This window comes from Cotesia glomerata, linkage group LG8 (genome assembly GCF_020080835.1).
Source record: "Cotesia glomerata isolate CgM1 linkage group LG8, MPM_Cglom_v2.3, whole genome shotgun sequence".
Taxonomy (NCBI): domain Eukaryota; kingdom Metazoa; phylum Arthropoda; class Insecta; order Hymenoptera; family Braconidae; genus Cotesia; species Cotesia glomerata.
The window spans coordinates 11,614,087-11,621,896 of record NC_058165.1 but is presented as its reverse complement, the minus strand read 5'-3'; the positions used below and the strand labels follow the sequence as shown (position 1 = coordinate 11,621,896).

The 7,810-nt window shown below is 37.3% G+C and overlaps 1 long non-coding RNA gene across 1 annotated transcript; it reads left to right on the top strand.

Moving 5' to 3' along the window:
• Nucleotides 1-5,447: 5,447 nt before the first annotated feature.
• LOC123270801 lies at nucleotides 5,448-6,851 on the top strand. The gene is made up of 2 exons (XR_006510704.1): nucleotides 5,448-6,528; nucleotides 6,604-6,851. It is a non-coding gene; the product is annotated as an uncharacterized LOC123270801 (long non-coding RNA).
• Nucleotides 6,852-7,810: the final 959 nt, after the last annotated feature.

Sequence of the window (7,810 nt, the reverse complement as noted above, 5' to 3'; positions counted from 1 at the left end):
CACGTCCAGTGTGGCCATTGCCTCGAGAAATGCTATTCCACGTGTATTAGTGAACTTGCTGCCCCAGTCTGCTGCCCAGGAATTGAAGTCACCAGCTATTGCCACGGGAAAGTGTTTTCTTGCGTCTTCAGTTAGCCGATCAAGGAAGTCTTCAAACTGTTCATTAGAGAGACTAGGTGGTGCATAGCAACTGTAGATCCGGAGGCCATCTACCCATGCTGCTACGAAGCCGGCTTCTTTATTATTGACTGTTCTCTGAAAAGGACATTTACTGCAGGACCAGATGACGGCTTAGTTAGTGCTGTCGGATTCCCAGGGTTGGTTACTCAGGTGTCTATAAGGCTCACTTATAAGTGCTACGTCTGTCTCTGATTCGCGTACAGTTTGCATGAGCAGGTCATGCGCAGCCTCACAATGATTGAGGTTGACCTGCAATATCTTCAGTTCTTGGCTTCGTTATCTTCTGGAGCGCTTCTTGGAAGACGGGGCATCTGTTCGTGCCTGCGTGGTGAGCCGCCTTTTCTACGCCATGCTGTTTAACACTCAGTGCACATTTAGCTGGATTTTTACAATCAGAAATTTTGTGTCCTTCTTTTCCACACCTTATGCAGTGCTTAGACCGGTCGACTTCGCTTTTGCACTGAGATCTGAAGTGCCCAAAGTGCCAGCATTTGAAGTATTGTATGGGTCTCTTCGTTGCTCTCATTCGGCAATTGACCCAGCCGATACTTATTTTGCAGTTTCCCTCCAGTAACTTTTGTGCTGCAGCTGCTGGTAGTAACACTGTGGCTATCTGCGTACCCCTAAAGGCTTTACGGATTTTGATTGCCTCTAGTGGGATTTCACAACTTTCTCCAGCTTGCCTCTTTGGAGCGGTCTGAATATGCTCTTTCGTCGTGTCGTCATCGACATCTCGGATCTCGATGGTCTCCTGTGGTCCTTTGCAGATCACTTTGGCCTCCTCCTTAAGGATGTCTGCGATCGTCTTTTGAAGGGCTTTGCCTTTGTCAGTGCTCTTCCTCGAAATCGGAATCAACAAGTCGCCACTTCTGGTCTTGTTGATCTTATCTACCGTTGAACGAACCTGCTCATTTGGGACGTCCTGCTTTATGCGACGCAGAATCTCGGCATACTTTGTTTTCTCGGCCGGGCGGATGATCAGTGCGTCGGGTCTGATTCATTTGCGTGGTTTCATTCGCTTAGGATCTGGCCTGAGCTCCTTCGGCGGCTGCTTTGAGAGTTGCTCTCTAGCTAGCTTCCACTTCTCCTTCTTAGACTGTACTTTTTCCCAATCAGTCGCCTTCTTAGGTTCGTCGCCCTGCCCTGCCAGTCGTTGGGGAGGGCTTTTTTTCAAGTCCTTCTTTGTGACTTTGTCGGTTGGCTCTGGCGAATTTCGGTCCTTTCTCTTTCCACGCCTTGTGTCAGTTTCACTCTTGTCTTCAGCAGCAGATTCGCCGTCACCGTCGGCTCCAGTGTCCATTGCTTCTTCCGTCTCAACTTCAGTTTGAATGCGTCGACGTTATGACTGCCATTCCTCGTCCAGTTTCTTGAATCTTCCAAGAGCATTGACTTCACCGGTTGTCTTGGTCTTTATCTCCTTGTGGATATTGACCTTAGTTTGGACAAACTCTTGCAGCTCAATGGTCAGCTTTTTAAGGCGCTCCAGCGCTTGCCTTCTCGTCATTTCAGCGCTTGCTTCAATCGCTACTTGTTGGGCATGAAGCCTGTTTCCACTCTTGTTTGTTTCCTGTAAATTACTCATACTTTTTGATTTACCAGCGCATCGTACGGAGTGGAGCGGGTTGTCATAACTAGGAACGGGTGTACCCTCGGAGAACGTACTCCTACCCCAGTTCCCTGAGGCCTAGCCGACACTTAGCCAGTCCCGGAAGACACGGACGGACTAGACTCGCTCGGGGCGGTGAAGATTCCGATCTCTAACACTCACTGCGTACTTCCTGATCAAGGCCCAAAGCGGCTGGCTCCTGATACTGCAACTTACACCTCGGCAGAGCAAGCTCACATCAGCCGTAGCCTGCATCGTCGGAAATAATCGACACGAGTTCCAGACACTCCCAGTGAGTTACAGCAGGGAACGATCGTCTTGCTAGGTCAGTTAGTGTGACCAACCTATTAAAGGGGGGGGGGGGGAGTTTTGTCCACGGAAGCGTATTTTATTTGGCTCCTACCCTCTGTACCTCATCAACTAAGAGATCTAGTGTGTGTGCGTGCGTGTGTGTGTGTGTGTGTGTGTGCGCGTGTGCATGTGCGTGTGCGTGCGTGTGTGTGTGTGTGTGTGTGCGTGTGTGTGTGTGTGTGTGTGTGTGTGTGTGGGAAAGTATGTGAACTGCTTATAACTTTCGAACAGCTCATCTGATTTTATCGCGGTTGGTGCAATTTGAAAGAGTTTGACCAAACTTAGATTTTGAGCATAATTTGAACCGATTCAGATCAGTAGATTTTGGAAAATCTTAAAAAAAAAAAAAAAAAAAAAAAAACGATAAAAAATTTTTTCAAATGTGGTTTTTTTTAATAACTTTTGAACAGCTGTACCGATCGATTCCAAAAACTACTTAGCTCTAAACAATAAAAAACCACGTCAATCGCCGACAAGCTGGTCGAAATCGGTTAAATCGTTCGAGAGATATCGTGAACGAAAGAAAACCGAAAAAAGTGTTTTTTCGGGATTACTCCAAAATTTTTGGTTTGATCAATAAAAAACTTAAAATAACTTATGAGGACGATAAAACTGCGACGAATGCCGCCAACTGCGTGGAAATCGGTTGATCCATTCAACAGTTATTGCGGTTTGAAAATTCCAAAAATAGTGTTCTATGAAACTTCTATCAGACTTTTGAGCTGGGAGAGCTCAAATGCATAGAAATATTATCTCTTTTAACTCAGCGAGCTCAAAATATCACATAAATTATATTTTGAGCTCAAAAATCTCAAAAATCTCATAAGTACAATTTTAAGCGCCCAGGTATGGAATTAGCGGGAAGTTGCAGGGATGGCCTTTAGGGTGAACCGTTGTTCTAATTTTTTTTCAAAGCAACTACTGCTTATATAACGACGCCAGCAGTTTTAAGAGCGAGAAGAAAACTATAAAACGGAAACTAATGGAATTAAAAGTCGTCACTATTTAATGCTCAATTAGTGCTGCCAGTACAGCAAAAGATTTTTAAAAAATAAATTATTTTTTTATTTTTTTTTAAATCAGCTACTGCTGGTATTACGACGCCAGCAGTCTTAAGAGCTAGAAGAAGACTTTAAAACGGAAACTAATGGAATTAAAAGATGTCACCATTTAGTGCTCAATTAGTGCTGCCAATATAGTATAGGATTTTTGAAAAATAAATTTTTTTTTGGTTTTTTTTCCCTTTTTTTTTTTTTAAATTAAATACTGCTTGTATAACGACGCCAGCAGTCTTAAGAGCGAGAAGAAGACTCTATATATGGCCATAATTACATATTTACACGTAATAAGTAATCCTTTTTTACACTAATATCTGTGTGGCCTCCATAATGTTCATGACTTAACACTAACAAATGTATTATGATCAGCGAATTGAAAATATTTTTGCGAAATGTAATTAAACTATGATAAAAATTGATTATACTGCATTCAACAGACAGCTTACAATTTTTTAAAATTTTTCTACTAATTTAATTATTATGAAAAAAATCCGAAAACCTTTTTACCCTGCATGTTATTCCTACACAGATGAAAAAATTATCTTGACCCAAAAGAATAAACTTCAAACTAAAGAAATAATTTTGAAGTGTTTTAATGTCTTGAACCAAGGTAGAGAACTTTTGGATCGAGTGAAAATTTATTGGATCAAAGAAAATTTTCTTAGCTAAAAATTTTTATTTTTTTCAATCCGAAAAAAGAAAATTCTTCAAAATTATTTTCTCAGGTCAAGATTATTTTTTTATATGTGTAGAACTTCCCGCTATTCACACTCGTTGCTCCTTAAAGTAAGCGCAGCAATCTATTGTTGAACTCCGTGAGCTGAACAAATCGACATCGATCATTTTTGAGCTCAATGAAGAGATCTTTACATATTGTAAGTTTTACAATATTCACATGATGTAAGATCACCAAATAGAATTCCTAATTATTTTTGTATAAATGACAGGAATTATTTAAGAACGACTGTTTTTCAAAATTTTTAAGGCTTAGTTGAACTACATAACATAAAATTAGATTATAAATCTTAGAAATGTGAACCAGATAAGGTATTAATAATAATTAAGTTATTAAATTAAGTATATTGGTATATTATTATTACATTTGTGTCTTAAATTATTACATTACGGTCGACCCTTAATGCAAAACGGATTTTAGAAAAAAAAGTGCTTTATAATTGTTACAAAATAAAGCAGACACGCGGTGGCCCGATTGGTGTGAGGGAGACACGCGGGAACCCTGCCATTGTAAGGAGTGTGGATTTGACGCCTTGGGTTGAGTTTTCTTTTTCTGGTGAGTACTCACAGGCTGAGATTAATTATTATCAGTACACTGCTGTCTCTTGGCTTGAATCATTTGTTTTTATCGTTTATTAAGATTACTATCGATTTATCGGGTCGATCCCGTAGTGAGTAAGGGTTATCCTAAGGGAGTATTTGTACCTGTCCCGAAAGCCACGTGTTCGGTCCTCGATACGGCCAGCAATTTTTAATTGAGGTATTACTTCATAGCTCATTGTTATTATTATTTTTTAAGCGTGATTTACACTTGATAGTATTAAATATTGGTTAAAATTTATAATTAATTTGTTATTCTGTTCTTTAATGTAATTATCTGCGTCGAGAAGTAAAATATTAAATTGACGATTGATAGATGCGTATTATAATATTGGATTAAGATAAAGAAAAGATTGTATGCGAGTTGAAAATTCCACAAAGGATTTGATTTATTATTTAGAAAATAGATTTTGTTATTAAGTAACTTCGGTTTTTGAATAAATATTTTATTTTTTCATTATTAATATCGCGACTGAGTTATTAATATTTTGATTTATCTAAATTACCTTATCCTTTTCTCGCTCCTAATATTAATATCTTATTTTCCTTTGAATACCTGCAGATCGGCCCTGAAAATCAAAGGGTTTATTGTTTCCCTAGTTAAAAGAACAACTGGCGTCCAAAATCGTGCACTAACCCAGCCGGAGGAAAAGCTGCGGGTTGCTTGGGAGGCGAAGAGTTACCTCCTAAGTCATTTTTTGTTTATTTAGTTTTTTTTTTTAAATATAGGGCGACCTGGACAAAAATAAATAAAAACCGGCCTATCCACCTTCGGTTGTAATTTATTTTATTGTTATACATTCATTTATGTACTTACTAATTTTTGAATATCTACACATGCAAACTGACAATGTTCACTGAACTTTTAATCATTTATGTAGTTCTTACGTAGAAAAAAAAATTCGTTGATTGAAAAACAAATTCCTAGCTTAAGAAAATTTTCGGGCGCCAGAAAGAAAGACTGAAATTGTATCGGCTGAAGCGAAAATTTTTCTTGAAGTTTTAGTCTTAGTGGGAGTAATTCTATCTCGAATTAGATTATCATTTTAGTTGAATCAACAAATGTTTATATTTGATTTAGATTTTTGATTTCTTAATTTGAATAACTTTCGTCAATAAAGACCAATTATTTACATATGTCAAGATCAATTTTTCTTAGCTAGAGATAATAATTGTTTGAAGTCAAGTGTTTTTTCTTCGCGATGAGAATTTACTCACTTTAATCATGAAAAAGTTACCTCGTCCCGAAAAACATCTATTATGGCATGAGCAATATAGGTGTTGTAGGTGAGCAGCGCCACCTATTCTAGCTGAGAAAAAAGTTTGCTTTCCTCGAGAAAAGTTTTTTTTTTAATATTTGGTATTGTTTTTGACTATTTTAGTACGCAAAATTATATATTCAATTAAATAAATTAGATTAAAATATCCCAATCAGTATTATTTCAAAAATAAAGGTGCTTCCCCACTTCCGCAATAGAATTGCAAAGTTCTGACTGATAATCGCTTAACTGAGTCAAATCTCAAAACGAAGTTTTTATCACTTCCCTTGAAGTTCGAGTTATTGAGAGTCCACTGCATTGTCAACATTTTTTATCCTTGGTGATTAAAGAAGAAAATGATTTGCCCTATTATTTTATATGTTGATGAGCATAGCTCAAACTTGACTCTTTCTTTAAGTGAGTTTTATGCAGCTAAAAAAATTGAGCTGATATCGTTTTATCCAAATTCCACGCACTTTATACAACCTTTGGATGTTGCGTTGTTTATACCTTTAAAAAAAAGCTATAAAAGCGCAGTGATGGAATGGCGTAAAGAACACAACAGTGCTTTATTTTTAAGCATGGCTAGGTTTTGTTAACAAATTTGATCCGAGTGAAACAGAAACTGAATCCATTATAATTGAAATGATAGAGGCAACTAGCGATGAAAACGCTTCAAGTCTTCAAGGTATCTTGAATCATATTGAGTTAGATATGGATGTTTCAAAGGAGAATAAAGGTAACAAAATTTAGTTAGATTAATAAAAAATTCTTTATGCTCACTAACAGCGCTAAATATTTTAATTTACTGCAGATGTGAACAATTCTGTAATACTAAACGAGGACTTCAATCCAGCAAAATTTGCTGAGCAAATGCACCTTTAAAGCATCAATTAAACCAATCAGGCTCAAATATACCATCTCCTTTTAAAAATATACTTTTTTGGCCAATAACTGATAAGCAAAAAAAAATAGAAGTGGCAAGAGACGGAAGAAAGAAAAATTACTTGCAGTGGCCAGTAGTGAATAATGGATTAAGTACCATCAGAAGAAAAAGAACAAATTTTGGCGCAAGAGAGGGCTTAATGATAGTGATAATGAAGATATTCCTGACAATGACAATGTGAATGACAACGACGAAGTTGATAATGACAATAGCGACGATGATAATAATGGTAATGTCACTGTAGATTGCAATATTAATAGTAGCACCGATAATTTTGTCAGTGACAGCATTGATAGTGATACTGAAGTATGTCAAAAATGCGTTCGTTGCAATAAAAATTTGACTAGTCAAGAATCAAACTCTATTGATGATAGCAGCGAAAGCGATGCTGGATATTAACAGCCAAGACCAGTGATTGCAGTTTCAATCGGCTTAGCGAAGCGAATGGAAATTTTGAAAAAACGTTTTTAGAGATAATAGATAATTTAATAAACTATTTCACCACAAAGCGTTTTTTTCAAAAATTTTATTCGTTTCGTGAAACCAATCGAAACTGCAATTGCTCTGCTGTTGGGAGTGCAACAGAGATAGTTCCGTTGAACTCCGTGAGAGCAAACCAAGAAAAAGATGGTCTCGCCTGTTAAGTGTGTTCAACATGTAGTTTAATAAGCAAACAATCAACAAAGCAAATGTTGGGAAAAAAAACATTTGAGAATTGGAGAGGACAGGGTGAACCTGTGCCTGAGAAAAAATCGCGCTCTTTGTACATCGGAGCAAAGTCTAAAAATATAGTAGAAATGCTCCAACATAAACGAGCTCATGGTTTGCCTATTTTAAAATGTGGCAATGCTGAAGATCTCCAAGCTGTAAAGATGGGCAAGCGGGTTATAAGCCTCTACAACACTTGCCCATTTAATAGTTTGTTTCAACTGTTATTGGTTGCAGCGTGCGATTTCCTTACAATCAAGATAAGGTAATCGATTTACATTTTCACTAGTACGAATGAAATAAAAACGTACATGCATGGTCTTACATCACATTTCATTTCAATCTTTATTGTATTATCTATTAGAGC